We start from the raw sequence: 17191 nt of genomic DNA, 5'->3' as shown, positions 1-17191 counted from the left end.
ATTTCATAAGACCACATAATCTTATCAAAGTCAAGTTTTAAAAAAACTTGTATTTATTACATCTTTCATGGCCTTAGGGCATCCCAAAGTGCGTTACAACCAATTAAATACTTAATGTAGTCATGGTTGTAATTCAGGAAATATGGCAGCAAGTTTCCATAATCAGCAATGAGATAATGACCAGCTTTTATTTAAGTAATGCTGGTTGCTGAATGAATATCGGCTAGGACACCAGGGAAACTCCACAGCTCTCCATAGAACAGTGCCATGGGATCTTTTATATCCACCTGAAAAGGCAGGTGGAACCTTGGTTTACCATCGCATTCCAGAAAATGGCACCTTCAACATTACAGCACTCCTGCAACATTGTTCTGAAGCTTGTATGTGCTAAATTCTCTGCAATGGGACTTAAATTTACAACTTTCTGACTCAGAGACAACAGTGCTACCACTGAGCCAAATCTGAAACCCAAGTACTTTAGTTTTATTTCCTGTTACATATTTTAAAGTCCACAGGAAGTGAAATCTACTTGACTGGCTTTTCTGCAAACGGTCTTACTGAAGTTATTGCTTTTCTCCCTTTAAAAAAATGCTTAGCACTGTTTCCTGTTGGATATTTTACATTTTCAGGAAGCTAAAACTGCTTGCTTACAGCTTTTCTGCAAAATTTCTTAAATAATGCATAGATATCTTATTTCTAAAATATGATAAAGTTTTTTTTTACAAACTATATAATTGGCCTGAAGTAGTGGGCAGGAAATATTTGGTCATTACTATGTATACAATTGCACAATTTATTAGCTAATGCACTATACAGTGTTTTGGAATGATTTTTTGAGATTCTGCAATCTAGTCATTGTCTTAAAACATTGAATAATGTAGTTTTTTGGGGGGAAACATTCAGAGGTATGACACTGATTCAATGAGAAGTCCATTCAGCCCACCTTGATTTGTTAAGAAAGCCTACACGATTTTCTGTCCATATAAATTAATGGGTGGAAAAATCAAGTAATTTGCCCCAGAGAATCTACTAAAATGCACACAGTATAACATTCATCAAAATATAGCCTATGTTTAAAGTTAAATATATTAAATTGCAACAAAATATAAAGAAAATATGATTATGCTACGTTAACTTGATCTCTAATGAGTATGGTTTCTATTCTAACCGTTCCATAATTTGTGATCTTCTGCTAAGTGTTGTGCATCTCTGGTCTCTACCAATGATTCATTGCCTTGTCCATTGATAGGGTCTGATATTCAACACTTTTCAACAGTTACCATCATGGGCCTTCCATATGACTATCTGTTTCATTTCAAATCACTGCATCTGTGCTTAGCTATGACTCATCCTTGGACTCTTTTGCCATTAACCTGGGAGACTTTGAGGGCTCTGCCCTCTCTCCATATTAATGACGTCCATTTATTCACCACCCAATCTTTTTATTGATGACTGTTTTAGGTCCACTAACTAAGGGGAAATGGTGGTGTCATGGTACTGTTACTGACTAAGTAATTCTGAGGACATGGCTTCAAATGTCATTACAGCAGCTGGGAGAATTTAAATTCAATTAATTGATTAAAAAAATCTGTAATTGGAAAGCTAGTCTTAGTAATGGCTTTTGTAAAAACCATCTGGTTCACTATTGTTCTTTCGGTAAGGAAGCCTGCTATCCTTACCTGGTCTGGCCTACATATGACTCCAGACCCACAGCAATGTGGTTGCCTCTTAAGTGCCCTCTGAAATAGTCTAGCCGGCTACTCAGTTCAATTAGAGATGGGCAACAAATGCTGACCTTGCCAGTGATGCCCACATCCCATGAAAGAATTAAAAAATCTTCCTTCAGATCACATGGCCTTGCTGCATGCAATCTTTTATCTTTAAGTGCGATGGCTAATTCACTATAATAACGACTATATCATGTGACAGAATCAAATAATTTATATCGTATTTGTGTACTTCAACATCAGAGCAAAGATAGATATTGAGATGAAAAAATTGTTGAGGGGGACACCAAGGTTGTGGTCAAAAAGATGGGTATTTGAAGGTCTGTAGGGTAGTAATGCCCATACTAGTAGATTGGTAATAGACCAGTGTGGCACCCATATTCAAAAGGGTGACATAACAGATAAAAACAACTGCAGACAAATTACTCTTTCTTTAATTTCATGTAAAATAATTGAATAGATTATCAGGAGTAAATTTGAGAATTATCTGTACAACAATAATCTTGCTAACAGCAGTCAGCATGGATTGAGAAGGGGAAGTATCTGCCTGCCTGCTCAATCTCCTCAACTTCTTTAAGGATGTTACAACCCAAGTGGACTGAATCGCAAGACATATATATCCAAAGGCTTTTGACAATGTTCCACAATAAAGGCTGTTAGTTAAATACACAAGCTGTGGGGTTTCAGGGTAAACCCTGGGGATGGATAAGAAACTGGCTGAAGCAGGAAACAAGAAGTATTCATTAGAAATATTCTGTCAGAGTATGATGAAGCACTGATTGGGCTGCCTCAGGGCTGGCACCCCTATTATTTTCAATTTTAAAAATAACCTGAATCAGAAATTGAATGCAATGTGGTCAAATTTGCAAATGACACCAAACTATTGGTAGAATCAGAAGAAGCAGATCTGAAAGTAAAAAATGAGTTGGACGGGTTATGTTAGTGGACACAGCAATGGGAGATAACATTTAATGCAGACAATTGTAAAGTGCTACATCTGTCCAACCAATGCAGAGCAGCAATCAACAAAGCCAACAGACTGTTGAACTACATGCATCTACTAGCTATCAATTATTGATCAAAGGATTTGCTGCTCTGGTCAAAGCACACCGTGAATATTGTTCAAGTTTCCAGTAAACAAAGACATTGGGGATAGAAACAGAAAATGCTGGAAATAGTAGGCTAGGTAGCATCTGTGGAGAGAGAAACAAAGTTATAATTTCAGGTTAATGATCTTTCACCAGAACTGGAAAAAAATAGCGATGCATGGGTGTTAAGCAAGTGCAGGGAAAGGGGTGAGGGAAGGAAAAAACAAAAGGCAAGGTCTGTGATAGGCTGGAAGGAAGGAGAGATTAAATGGCAAAAGGGATGGGTGTTGGGACAAGTAAAGAAACAAAAGATGGGTCTAGAGGAAGTGTAAATGGCAACAGAAGAATCATTACCAACAGCTACTGTCTGAAAGAATAAGAGTAGTGATTATGATCTGAAATTGTTCAACCCTATGTCAAGTCTGGAAGGCTGCACATTGCCTAATCGAAACATCAGGTTATTTCCTCAAGCTTCTGTTCAGCTTCATTGGAACAGTGTAGGAGGCCAAGGACAGAAAGCTCAGAGTGAGAGTGGAGCTGAGAATTAAAATGGTAAGCGACTGGAAGAACAGAGCCCCTCTTGTGGAATGAACGGAGGTGTTCCACAAAGCGATCACCCAATTTGCATAGTCTCCCCAGTGTAAAGTAGACTGCATTGTGAGCAGTAAATACCGTATACTAAATTGAAAGTATAAGTAAATTGCTGTTTCACCTAGAAGAAGATTTGGCGCCCTGGACGGTAGATAGGGAGGAGATACAAGCACAGGTGTTGTGGCTGATCAAAGGGTGGACCAGGTGTTTTGGAGGACCAGTCCCTTCAGAATGCTGACACATTGCTAGTGAACCTGAAAATGTTACCAACCTGTCCCTACCCTGCCCTTCACTTTTCAATTGCCCTCAACACCTCCTGCAAATGAGGTGTCTGTGAGGAATATAAAATTATGAGTATCATAGATATGAAAAGTTAACCTGAATTGTTGTTTTAAACTAAACTGTAGGTACAGAATTAGGGAACATGGGTTCAAACTAGAGCAGGATATTTTTAAGACCGATATCGGGAAATTTTCCTTCACGCAAAGATTGGTCAACGTATGGAATAAGCTTCTTGGTAAAGTAGTGGAGGCAAAAACACTGGAATTATTTAAGAAACCAATTGATGCTCCAATAGAAGGTATTAGGATCTCTGTGGATGGATGAATAAAATGGCTGAATGACCTTCCTCATCCATTGCTGCCTTCTCAGCTGTAGCTCAGTTGGTAGCACTCTTACATCTGTGTCACAAGGTTGTAGATTCAAGTCTCACTTGTAGCCCTTGAACACAAAAATAATTTCCTTGTAAAGGATTGTCTTCAGTGGTATCAGGAGCAGAGGTGTAGGCTAGGATGTATAACTGAGGATCATACAAATCATTGCTTTTAATAGATTGAAAATTGTGACCTCTGTGCTTGTTTGCAATATGTGCCCTGGCACACTCTGGACGTAAGTGTATTGGAGTTTTTACCCCTTGTAGCTTTTTACTTTCCTTTTTTCCTCCCCATTTCTTATTATGTTTTTATTTATCTCCTATTTGTTTCTGCACCCCTGGGCAGAAGATGCAGACACATTGAAACTTAGATGGGTGGTTTGGAGTACTTCCAAGACTTGGGTGACAGCAGCATTGTTGGCCACTGCATTTCTGACTTGATAGAACAAGATACTGGAGGTTCTGTTATTTGCTGGATTGAAGGGCTGTCTGAGAGCCTAATTTATGTATTTCTGTGAAGGATACAGTATATTGAGGGAGGGGCAGAGGTAGCTTGGTAACATGTTCAGGTTCACTAGCAATCAAACAATCACAGATAAGGTCATCTCTGATCACTTACTTGTATTGCGCTCCACCCACATCCCCTTCTCCCCACTCCCCTCCCAAACCTACTTCCTTCTGTATTCACCCAGGAAATAAAACACTCTCCCAATTCACTTACAACTGCACTTTCAAAATCCTGACTTGTCTAGCCTTTGCCCTCCAGTCACCATAACATTTCTGCAGCTACCAATCTGCTCAACCATACCCTCACATAGAACCATAGAAATTTACAGAACAGAAGGAGGCCATACAGCCCATTACAAAGGGAGACAGTGGCATCGTGGTAATGTCGCATTACTAGTAATCTACAGGCCCAAGATAATGCCCTGTGGACAGGGGTTCAAAACCCACCATGGCAGCTGGTAGAATTTAAATTCAATTAACTAATAAAAATCTGGAATTTCAGTAATGGTGCCAAGAAAATATCATTGATTGTCATAAAAATCCATCTAGTGCACTAATGTCCTTTAGGGAAGGAAATCTGCCGTCCCTGGCCAACATATGACTTCATACCCACAGCCGTGTGGTTGACTCTTAACTGCCCTCTGAAATGGCCTAGCAAGCCACTCAGCTGTTAAGGGCAATTAGGAATGGGCAACAAATGCTGGCCTTACCAGCAACGCCCACATCCCATGAAAGAAGAATAGATTTTTAAAAATGTCTGTGCCGGCTGCAAAAGAGCTAACCAGCCTAATTCCATTGCCCAGCTCTTGGTCCGGAGCCTTTGAGGTTACAGCACTTGAAGTGTATATGCAAGGGGTTTCTGACTCTATCACCCTTTCAAGCAATGAGTTCCGGATCCCAACATCCTCTGGGTGAAAATAATTAACCTCAACTCCTCTCTTCTAGTAATTACTTCAAATAATGCCCCTTGGTTATTGGCTTCCCTACTAAGGCAAGTAGGTAATTCCTATCCATTCTAGCTAGGACCTTCATAATTTTATACACATTCCAGAATCATCCTGGAATGCAAAGATAACCCTCTTTACTGAAAACTATCTTCTTAAACCCCTCTCTCCTCACTCCTCCATCCTCGTCTCCAAAAACAAGTGCAAGGACCTCATAGACCTCTTTGTCACCAAGATTGAGACCATCCAATCAGCTGCCTCTATCGCTTACCTACCACACTTCCCCTGGCCCACTGGGCTAACCTTCCTCTCAGGTTTCTTCTGCCCTATCCCGGAACTTGCATCTTTCTCTCGTTTCTCTCTTATCTCCACTCGTGCTCTCTCTGAGTGCATTCTGTCCAAGAGATCTACCTCCTGCTCCCTCTGTTGTGGTATGACCTTAAGAGCGGACCACCTTAAGAGCTATAATTGAAGGTCACCAGAGGAAATTATGTCGTGTCACACATGACCAAGGAGTTGTGGGTATAGCCCAACAGAGTGAGATATGTTTAGATGTGGCTTGTGCAGTAACTGTTTGTATATATAAATGTTCCAGTTAAGTTATAATAAAGCCTACATTTTCTTTGGACATTGCTCAGAGTCCTGTGAATCTTATAATAGTTCACATATCAAAGGAACAAGTAATATTACATGGTGGCAATGTTTGGGATTTTTTTTTCATAGCAACATTTGATTTTTTTTCTGAAGAACACACCTTCAGAGAACAAGGAACAGTGGCTGAAGATCCTGGAGAGCAGCTGGCAGGAGACTGCATAACAGTGAAGCAAGCTAGTATCACAGACAGAACCCCGGGAGGTATTGAAACTCTATGAGTACAGTAGGCAATTTGCCAGGAAATCGGAGCTTTCAACAATTCTGGCAGGGGGTCAAATTTTGAAAAGCAGTAGCTGCAGTCATTACTGTTTTAGAATAGAATCATAGAAAGTTAAGGCACAGAAAGAGGCCACTTGGCCCATCATGGCTGTGCTGGCCAAAAAAACGATCCACCTATTCTAATCCCACCTTCCAGCATTTGGTCCGTAGCCCTGCAGATTATGGCACTTGAGGGGCATATCCAGACTCCTTTTGAATGAATTGCGGGTCTCTGCCTCAACTGCCCTTTCAGGCAGTGAGTTCCAGACCCCCACCACCCTCTGGGTGAAAAAATGTTTCCTCATCTCCCCTCTAATATTTCTACCAATCACTTTAAATTTATTCCCTCTTGTCTGTTAAGGTGAAAAGACCCTTCACCTCCATTCTATCCAGGCCCCTCAAAATTTTGTACATTTCAATCAGATCTCCGCTCAACCTTCTCTGTACCAAGAAGAACAACCCCAGCCTATCCAATCTTTCCTCATAGCTGCATTTTTTCAGTCCTTGCAACATCCTCGTAAATCTCCTCTGTACCCTCTCTAGTGCAATTACATCCTTCTGTAATGAGGTGACCAGAACTGCACACAGTATTCAAGTTGTGGCCTAACCAATGTGTTATACATTTCCAGCATAACCTCCCTGCTCTTATATTCTATATCTCAGCTAATAAAGGAAAGGATTCCATATGCCTTCTTAACCACCTTATCGACCTGTCCTGCTACCTTCAGGGATCTGTGGACATTCACTCCAAGGTCCCTCACTTCCTCTACACTTCTCAATATTTTCCCATTAATCGTGTATTCCTTTGCCTTGTTTAACCTCCCCAAATGCATCACCTCACACTTCTCCAAGTTGAATTCCATTTGCCACTTTTCTGCCCATCTGACCAGACCATCAATATCTTCCTGCAGCCTACAGCTATCCTCCTCGCTATCTACCACAATCTTTGTGTCGTCTGCAAACTTCTTGATCATGCCCCCTACATTTACGTCCAAATCATTAATATACACCACAAAAAGCAGTGGACCCAGTACTGAGCCCTGCGGAACACCACTGGAAACAGCCCTCCAGTCGCTAAAACAGCTGTCAACAATTACTCTTTGTTTCCTTCCACTGAGCCAATTTTGTATCCACCTTACTGCATTTCCCTGGATCCCATAGGATTTTATTTTTTTAACCAGTCTGCCATGTGGGACCTTGTCAAAAGCCTCACTAAAATCCATGTAGACCACATCAACTGCACTACCCTCACCTACCTTCCTTGTTACTTCTTCAAAAAATTCAATCAAGTTGGTCAAACAAGATCTTCCCTTAACAAATCCATGCTGACTTTTGTTGATTAACCTATGCCTTTCTAAGTGACAGTTTATCCTGTCTCTCAGAATAGATTCCAATAATTTGCCCACTACTGAGGTTAGACTGACTGAACTGTAATTATTCAGTCTATCCTTCGCTCCCTTTTTAAACAGAGGTATGACGTTAGCAATTCTCCAATCCTCCAGCACCATACCTGTATCCAGTGAGGACTAGAAAATGATGGTCAGACCATCTGCTATTTCCTCTCTAGTTTTCCCTTTTTTTGCTTTGTGAGTGGGACCTAAGCTGAAAAGAGAATGAAGAACTCAAAAGTGCCACTGGAGGTCCACAGCACAGTGAGAAGGACTGGTTGTGGCAGCTGCAGGTACTGCAAAGTGCATCTGGCTGCAGCAAAAAAAACTTTCTCTCAGTTTAAAAAAAAAATCATGATTTAAAAAAAATGAACCGGCCTGTGTAAATAAAGCTGCCTCACAGTTTTAAAAAATGATGCCGTCTCATTCTTAAAGGGGCAGGCCCACAGAAAACTAATCTGTCTAAACAAGAAAGAAAGAAGTGTGCCTGAGGAAAAGAAAACTTGTAAAATGTCCTATATTGATATATAAAAAAAGCAGGATTATTAAGACAATGGCTTTCAGATATCCAGTTATAGAGTGGAAGGTGTCGGGCACAGCATCTGAATTTAAACTGTTTCAACAGCGAATGGAACTGTGTTTCCTGGATCAAGAAGTGATGAAATGTCACAAACCTGAAACGTTAACTTTGCTTCTCTCTCCACAGATGCTGTCAGACCTGCTGAATATTTCCAGCACTTTTGTTTTTATTTCAGATTTCCAGCATCTGCAGTATTTTGCTTTTATTATTGCATTGGAACAATAACCTTGCAGTGCAGCTATGGGAGCTCTGAATGGCTACCACACATGTTTTATATTGTAATCACAACTGGAGCAGCTGTTGCTGGACTCCCAGTATGCCAAGGTTTACGAATTATCACAATACATGAAGTCAGTAACACACCGAAGGTTATAGAAAATATCAGGTTGATTGTATCGGGTCAGTCCATGTGAAGAACGACACAAAGGCTCTGAGTCTTGACATGAAGAGGTGATAAGACCGGGAGTCTCTCCTCGGGCTTCAGTTCATTGCAGCAAGTACCCAGAGCCAGGATGGATTGCTGGTGATGGGTGATGTTGCCAGTCATCATTTTTCTAAGCTTTCCAAACAAGGGAAGATGAAGGCATCATATGATAGGAAAACAGGACCAGAATTAGCTCGATTGCGAGTAGGACAGGAGGTCAAAGTTCTCAATCGTACTTCGGGAACCTGGTATCCTGCAGGGGTTGCTAGGATATGCAACAAAGCCCAGATCGCACAAGGTTCAGACACCCAATGGTACGATTCTCAGACAGAACCGAAGTCAACCCCGAGCTGTACGACAACACTACTATCCTGTGGCATTGCCGACATGTTCAAAGACAAAGTCTGAAGATGAACATGCAGGGGTTATGACCACAGATTATGAGCACAGAAGAACAACATGCTAACCAAAGTTCTGAGACACCAGAGTCTCAGATGAGTCATCAAGACGAGGACAGCTCTGGAAAAAGATTGATGATAACAAAATCAGGATGAATAAGCAAACCTCCTCTACATTTTAGAGTGTTAAGATTACTTACCTGTAAATAACGTTTTTATTTAGTCATGTTTAGTCTGAAACCGCAGCATCATTGTATATTGTACATATGTTTATATCTTTGGAGAAAAGGGGAATGTTGTGGGACCATCTTAAGAGCGGACCATCTTAAGAGCTGTAAGTGATGGTCACTGGAGGAAGGATGTTGTGTCACACATGACCAGGGTGTTGTGGGTGTAACCTGATAGAATGAGATGTGTTTAAATGTGGCACTTGCAGTAACTTTATATATATGTTCTAGTTAAGTTACAATAACAACCTACATTTTCTTTGGATATTGCTTGGATTTCTGTGAATATTACAATAGTTCACATATCAAGTGATCAAGTAATATTACAATCGCAACTCTATTTCCCACTAAATTGCTGAACGCCCAACCTCCCTTCTTGGCTCCCACGGTAGCTGATATTAATGATTTTCTTTCTTCAGGTACTGTCTTCCTCTCATTCAAATCTGCCGTAATCATTCCTCTTCTCAAAACAACCCTTGACTTCCTTGCAAACTACTGCCCCATCTCCAACCTCCTTTTCCTCTCCAAAGTCCTTGAATGTGCTGTTGCCTCCAAATACATGCCCATCTTTCCCCAAACTCCATGTTTGAATTCCTCCAACCACTTCTGACTTGTGCCTTGCAGATGGTGGACAGACTTTGGGGAATGAGGAGGTGAGTTACTCACCACAGGATTCCCAGCCTCTGACCTGTCCTTGTAGCCACATCATTTATGTTGCTGGCCCAGTTAAGTTTCTGGTCAATGGCAACCCCAGGATGTTGATAGTGGGGGTTTCAGTGATGGTAATGCTGTTGAAAGTCAAGGGAAGATGGTTAGATTCTCTCTTGTTGGAGATGGTCATTGCCTGGCACTTGTGTGATGTGAATGTAACTTGCCACTTATCAGCCCCAGCTGAACGTTGACCAGGTCTTGCTGCATGCGGGCATGGACTGCTTCAGATTCTGAGAAGTCACTAGTGGTACTGAACACTGTACAATCATCAGCAACCATCCCCATTTTTGACCTTATGATGGAGGGAAGGTCATCGATAAAGCAGCTGAAGATATTGATAGATTAGTTGAATGGGACTTAGTAGTTGGCAGGAAAAAAGACAGAGGCGCAAGGGGAGAGCCAACTGTGCAACAGCCCCAACAAACAAATTTCTCTGCAGCACCTGTGGAAGAGCCTGTCACTCCAGAATTGGCCTTTATAGCCACTCCAGGCGCTGCTTCACAAACCACTGACCACCTCCAGGCGCGTATCCATTGTCTCTCGAGATAAGGAGGCCCAAAAGAAGAAAGAAGAAAAGAAGAAGTTGAATGGGAACAACTCTGGCAAATAGATTTCAATGTAGGCAAAATATCATCTACTATGGACCTAAAAAAGTATAGAACAGAGTACTTTCTAAATGGTGAAAAGTTAGAAACACTTGTTTGGCACCCCATCTACCACCTTCAACATTCACTCTCTCCACCATCGGCACACACTGGCAGCAGTGTGTACCATCTACAAGATACACTGTAGCATCTCACCACGCCTCTTTCAATAGCACCTTCCAAACCCACGATCTCTACTACCTAGAAGGACAAGGGCAGCAGACGCATGGGAACACCACCACCTGCAAGTTCAGCTCCAAACCACACACCATCCTGACTTGGAACTATATCGCCATTCCTTCGCTGTCATTGGGTCAAAATCCTGGAACTCCCTTCCTAACAGCACTGTTGGTGTACCTATCTCACAAGGACTGCAGCAGTCAAAGAAGGCAGCTCGCCACCACCTTCGCAAGGGGAATTAGGGATGGGCAATAAATGCTGGACTAGCCAGTGAGGCCCACATCCCAGGAACAAATAAAAAAAAGTCTTACAACAAGTAACCAAATTTACATCAACAGCACCTGCCACAGCCTCCACCACGTTAAAAGATCATGAACAGCAAAATCATGGGTACACTGTTACCTCCAAGTTCCCTTCCTAATTACATGCCATCCTGACTTGAAACACACATTGTTATTCCTTCATTGTCACTGAGTCAATAACTTGCAATTCCCTATCTATCACCATTGTGGGAGCACCATCATGACTTAGTTCATAGAGAAGGTCACCACCACTTTCTCAGGGTAACTAGAGAAGGACAATAAATGCAATCATGCCAGTGTCATCTGTTGGGGAAAAAAACATTTTCTTCATAAATAAACTGCTAACAAAATTTTAGAAACATTCATCTTTAAAACTTATTTTTGGGCAATAATGAGTCATTGATTACAAAGCAAAAATAGCTTTCTCCAGTTTATCTGCTAAAAGAGGAATTTCACCTCTATTTTTACATCTAGCTCGATGTTGCTTGATTCTGTCATTCAGTGCCTGAAGTGGGAAAACATCCTGGGTCCAACGTTTACTGCCGTAGTACCTCCGTGAACTGTGCAGCGTTCCATCAGCAAAAGGGCATACATGGGATCCACCAAAAGGTTGTGAATGTGTGCTAGCCTGACATCACAAGCCCAACCAACTGTTGCGATGTCACAATACCAAATTTAGACGATGCAGGTTCAGGCAACCAATTTGTCAATCACTCAGCAAACAGCAAGTGCTGAGCTGCAAGCTGGACCCTGCACTTAAGTTCCTGAAAGGGCCAATCATCCTAATTGCAGATAAGGTTATGTTTAAGAACTTCCGTTATTGCAAAGTGTCTGGAGGTACTCTGGAGTGTTTTTGGAGGTGTTGTGGTGAGTTCCTGGATTTTCCAGAGACTGTGGCTGCATCCTTGCAAGTTTGGCAGAGCATTAGGTGACCTGTCCACACAAAGGGCTGAATCTTGTGGTGCCGGCGGGGCTCCTGGTGCCAGGCCGAAAAGGCGGGGGGAGCCCCACCCTGGCCATTTGCATCTGCCCCCCGGTGAGACTGTCTGGCGCAATTAGCCCAGCACCGGGATCTCCGTCCCTTTAAAAACGGGGATCCTGCCTCCAAGAGCTGCTGGCCAATCATAGGGCAGACAGCTCAGTAGTATTGGCAGCAGCACTGGGTGCAGTGGCCACTGCCAGTATTGCAGAGACCTGGACCTCAGGTAAGTGAGGCGGGGTCACTGGGACCAGTCCGGCAGGCCCCAGCGAGGGGGTGGGGGTGGGGGTAGGCACTTAGTACAGGGAGAGGAGGATCCAGGGAGGTGGGTTGATTGCTGGTTGGGACCTGTGTGGGCCACAGATAGACCGTGAAGGAGGGTCCTCCCCTCAAGCCAGCAGGGAGGCTCCTGTTTTACTGGGTGGCCTCCTCACATGGCAGAGCCCCTCCCCACCACTGGCTTAGGGGAAGAGGAGCTTAAGGGCCTCAAGTGGCCTCTGGGCAGGAAGGCCATCTTTGACCTATCCCGCCCCCGACAAAACTGCAGAGAGATGGGAAGGTGATGGGCCTTCTCCCGCCTCGCATTGCAATTATATGTACCCCCCACCCCGCCTCCTAGCTCATCTCAGGAGGGCCCATAAAATTCAGCCCAAAGGCTGCAACAGGTATGAAGGCAGCAGTGGCAGTAGCTCTGGGTCTGCAGCATGACAGGGAAATGGAGCAGAGGCTGTGGAGAGGGTAAGCTCTGCACCATGCCCTCTGCCAACCTGGAGCCAAACTCCTCCATGTTCCTTGACAGTGACAGGAGGCTATCTGGCAGGTCAGCCAATGCACCCAGCATCACAGTGAGCATGCCCATCAGCGCTCTCCTGTATATGCCTCCCCATCGAGGTCCTCATCTGAATCCTCTGTAACAGAACCTTTCTGTGACCTCACCCTCCATGAGCTGGCAAATGAACCATCCTTCCTCCCTTACCTGACTGCAGCCCCTATGTGCCTGGATGATTCACCACGTGCTGATTTCAACTCTATACTAGACTCCAAGTTGTGTCCAGTTCCAGCACCTGAGCTGGTGGTTGTGAGTGTCAGTCATAGGGCCTCTTCATTAGTGCTGTGCTGTTGTTCTGTCTCTTCCTCCTTGGGCTATTATGGTTCTTGTGTGTCTGAAAGCAGGAACTCAGAAGGGGAAGGTTGTTGTGAAGAAAGTGGACTGGGTGTAAAACAAGAGGTCCATGGTCACACCATCAGAAGCTTGCTCATAATGCAGGATAGCAGGATGAGGGTGTGTTGGGAGTTGAGAAGAGTTTTAAGGCAGGAAGATACTGTCATCCCCATTGTCACAGCCGGCCTCCATGATGCAGAGCCATCTCCTCCGTATGGCTCAGGAAATGCAGGCATTCTTGTCCCCCATTAGCTCTGCTCTGCTCCCTTCTATTGTGTGACAACTGTACTTCAAGAGAGAGGGCAGAATGTCAGTAATTCTGTGGTGCTGTATTTGGGTTGATGTGCACACCATAGCAGAATAGCTGGAGGTATGTGGAGGTAGCGAGAGGTGGTTGTGAATCTGGCAGCAATGGTAGGTTTGTGAGGGTGAGGTGGAGTATTTGGATGTTAGACTTGAGTCCTGAGTGCCACGGAATGCTGCTGGGTGAGTGATGGGCATTCTAGTACACTGAGCAGTGTGAGAGGATGATATAGTGAGTAGGAGATTGACCTCCCTGACCACCTGCTCCCACTCCCTTCTAAGGGTGGTTCTCGAGGGCCTTCAGTCCCAGCAGAACCATGGCTTCTCTTCTCCTGCACACCTCAGCCACTGCCACATCCTTCAACCTCTCTCTGCCTGGGTGTTCTATTTTCCCCCCTTTAAATTCCAGCAATATTATTCAGTGCAGCTTCCCTTTAAGATGGACAGTCTGCCCTTAAGAAGAGCACGCTGGCTACACCACATGATCTCAGAACAACACTGTTTGACTCCCTGCTGAGTGCAGAGGCAGTTGGCAGTGCGAAGAGGAAGCCAGCAGTACAGGATATGCTTGGCCTCATGTGGGAGTACCATATTTGCATATTGCCAACATCTAACAGAACTGAAGCAGGCAGGTCACGAATCGCAATTCTGTGCCCAAAAAACAGTGGAAATGAATTTTAGCTCTCTATTTTTCATTGCTAATGTCCTTCACCTTGATATTTGTTGAAAACAAAAACAAAAAAAAAGTTGTGTGTGATAATATAAAGATGTGGTAATCAATCAGTCTACCTGGTTTATCAAACCCAAACCACTAGGTGAGTCAGGCAGCATTATTTGAACAATAAAGCAAAATACTGTGGATGCTGGAAATCTGAACCAAAAACAGAAAATACTGGAAACACTCAGCAGTTCAGGCAGCAGCTGTAGAGAGAGAAACAAGAGTTAACCTTTCAGGTCAATGACCTCCCTTCATTCTCAGCAAGACGTAATTGATGCAGTAAGAAACTGTATGAATGAATAAACCAAATAAATATAGGCTGCAAACTTGCAAGACAGAAATGTAAGCAGTGGTGAAATGTGTGTCAGTTGGTAGTGCTTTTGCTTCTGAGTCCAGAAGGTTACAGGTTCAAGTCCTACTCTAGTACTTGAGCACAAAAATCAAGGCTAGTCCAGTGCAGTACTGAGGGAGTGCTGCAGTATCAGAGGTGCTGTCTTTCGGATGAGATGTTAAAGTAAGGCCTGTCTGCCCTCTCAGCTGGATGTATAAAATCCTAAGGCACTATTTTGAAGAAGAGTAGGGGAGTTATCCCTGGTGTCCTGTGTTATGATCCTATAGTTTTTCTTTTTGGGAAGAATGCAGTGTGCCTTTAAGGTTGGGAAAAGGAGCCGTACTGCTTTAAGGGAGCAGGCTCCAGAAGCTGAGTCAAAGAATGCATTTTCATTGCCCCGGGATACAGCTATTCAGAGACTGCAATTCAAAGGGTGCATTCTTGTTACCTTGGAATCAACCACTCGGACTGAGTATCGAGAGATACATTTGTTACAATTTAATTTTGAACTGGCTTATAGTGCAAACAGCCTGTTCTAATGATTGTTAGAACAATCAATTGTTCTAACAGTGTGTTAGCATCTGAAAGGAGATTGCTCAATCATTTAAACCGAAGGAAGAGAATTTAGTCTGTTTATTTATTATTCTCTGTCAAAATTCTAAAAGTCAAGCCAAAACAGAGATCTCTGAGAATTTAAACGGAAGGAAGGGAAATTAGACTGTGACAATCTTTCATCCCTCAAAAATTCTAAAGCCAAGTTGATTCATTAAAAAGTGTTTGAAAGTTGTTTATTGTAGAAATTCATTGCTGGAGAAGGAAAACAACAATTTCAACTTCTGGATTAGACTACGGACTGTTCTACTGTTGAAGAACCTTTTTTCCCCATCAGATGGCTGTGAGGACTTCAAGCAACTTTGGATTGTTTCACATCCGCAGGAGCGTAAATTTGCAAGGAATCTATTTTTTTCTATTTTAAATGTTGTTTATATCTTCGTCATGTTTAAGAATTTAGTTTTTCTAATTAAACAGTTAATTTGTTGATTTAAAGACACCTGGTTTGGTTAGCCTCATTCAGGGGTTAATAGATGGTACAATTTGCCTGGCTCTTTCTTTAATTTGGAAAGTTTAAAATGATATGTTAGGCGATCTGTGGAGGGATGGGATTGAATTAACAGTGTGTTTCTCCCACCACAATCAGAATGGTATATTTCGATTAGAGGCTTTGACTGGAGCAGTTGGTCATAGCATATTAATTGGGTTTCTCGTCCAGGATTTGAATCATATCTTAATTGGGGGCTCGCTCGAGGTTGAATCATATTTAATTCGGTGGCTCATGTCTGGAATCAGAATCAGACTAATTTGGAGGGCTCGCATTTGGAATCATAGTAATTACTCATCTCTGGGATAACATATTTAAATTGGGGTCCTGTGTTTGGCATCATATTAATTGGTCTCGAGTCTGGGATCATAGCAATTGGAAACTCGATTGTTGGGATCTAAATCTAATGCCAATTACAAAGAAATTAAAAGAACCAGGTCTCTTGTATATTAAGGTACAGTCTATACCATTGTAATGGCATTAATGGTTGTCGCAGTTTTTGGAAAAGCAGAATGTTTCCCTGAGTGGCTTGATGTCTTTAACTAAGAACAAATTAAAAGAATTGGTAGCGAAATTGGGGTTGGAATTGAAATTAGGTGCCAAAAAAGCAGAGATAATTGACATAATAGCGGAACATCTGGAATTAGGAGAAGATGATGATGATGATGATACAGATGAAGGGAAATACCAGGAACAAGAAAGGGAATACGAGAAACATGAAGGTAGTCGGTCTGAGAGTGATGCCGTGGTATTGGCAAGGATTCAGGTAGAAATGAAAAAACTGGAGCTTCAACAGGAAAAAGATTTAAGAAAACATGAACTTCAGAGAGAGAGTGAAAGAGAAGAGAGGGAGTTTAAGTTAAAAGAGATGGAACTAAGGCAGAAGAGTAGTCTTGAATCCAGGGAAAATTCAGGTCAGGAAGAATCTGAATTTAGATCAGGACCCAGAGAGAAGTTGTTTAAATTTATACAGGCTCTTCCTAAGTTCGAGGAAAGGGACGCAGAGGCATTTTTCATATCTTTTGAAAAAATGGCCAAACAGATGAAATGGCCAAAAGGAAGCTGGACATTGCTCATGCAGGATAGGCTGGTAGGCAGAGCTCATGAAGCTTATGCCATGCTTCCTGATGAGGCTTCTTCAGATTATGAGATGGCAAAAAAAGCTATTCTCGCTCGGTATGAGTTAGTCCCTGAAGCTTACCGTCAGAAATTTAGGAACTTACGGAGATTGGCTGGGCAGACATATTTAGAATTTGAGAGGGTGAACCAAACGAATTTTGACTGTTAGATACCATATATGAGACCTTCGAGAATTGATTCTCTT

Source organism: Heterodontus francisci, chromosome 1 (genome assembly GCF_036365525.1).
Source record: "Heterodontus francisci isolate sHetFra1 chromosome 1, sHetFra1.hap1, whole genome shotgun sequence".
In the NCBI taxonomy this organism is placed as follows: Eukaryota; Metazoa; Chordata; class Chondrichthyes; order Heterodontiformes; family Heterodontidae; genus Heterodontus; species Heterodontus francisci.
This window is presented reverse-complemented; position numbering follows the sequence as displayed.